Consider the following 704-nt stretch of genomic DNA (forward strand, 5'->3'; position numbering starts at 1 on the left):
AAGTTTCAGAACTTTTGAAAGTGTTGGTTTAATGGGAAAACCTGAGATCTCACCAGTTGGGGCTTCTCAGCACCAAGCTGCTTTCCCACAAGGCCCCAGCTCTCAGTTACCAGGAGACATCTCAGAATCCACATAGCCTGCCCCCTCTCTCCTTATCCCGGCTCCCACCAAAGCTTCTCTTAGCCACTCAGGGCCAAAACCACCCACTCATCCCCCTAATTTAGACACCACAATTGGCCTCTAAAACACTTATAAAAATCCCAAGAAGCCTGCATATTGGTCTCAGTCAAGAGGTCAACACCCACTGATGATTAAAACTCTGAAAAAACTAAGAGAGGAAGGAAACATCCTCAAACAGATACGTGGCATCTACAAAAAAACAGAGCTAACATTCAACTTAACAGTCAGATGCTTTAGGCACTTTGCCACCAGAGCACCTTTTTTTTTTTTCTTTTTCTAACATCAAACTTACTGATGAAAGACTTAGTGCATTCCCTCTAAGGTAAAGAACAAGACAAGAATGTCTGTTCTCACCACTTCTGTTCAACACTGCACTGCAAGTCCTTGGCAGTGCAATAAAGTAAGAAAATGAAATATTAAAATCAAGGCTGGAAATAAATAAAATTCCTTATTCACTGATGATATAATTCTGTGTGTTGAAAATCCTAAGATGTCTACAAAAATAACCATTAGAACCAATAAGT

The sequence above is a fragment of the Orycteropus afer genome, unplaced genomic scaffold, assembly GCF_000298275.1.
Source record: "Orycteropus afer afer isolate SDZICR_OR568_19922 unplaced genomic scaffold, OryAfe1.0 scaffold00638, whole genome shotgun sequence".
Classification (NCBI taxonomy): Eukaryota; Metazoa; Chordata; class Mammalia; order Tubulidentata; family Orycteropodidae; genus Orycteropus; species Orycteropus afer.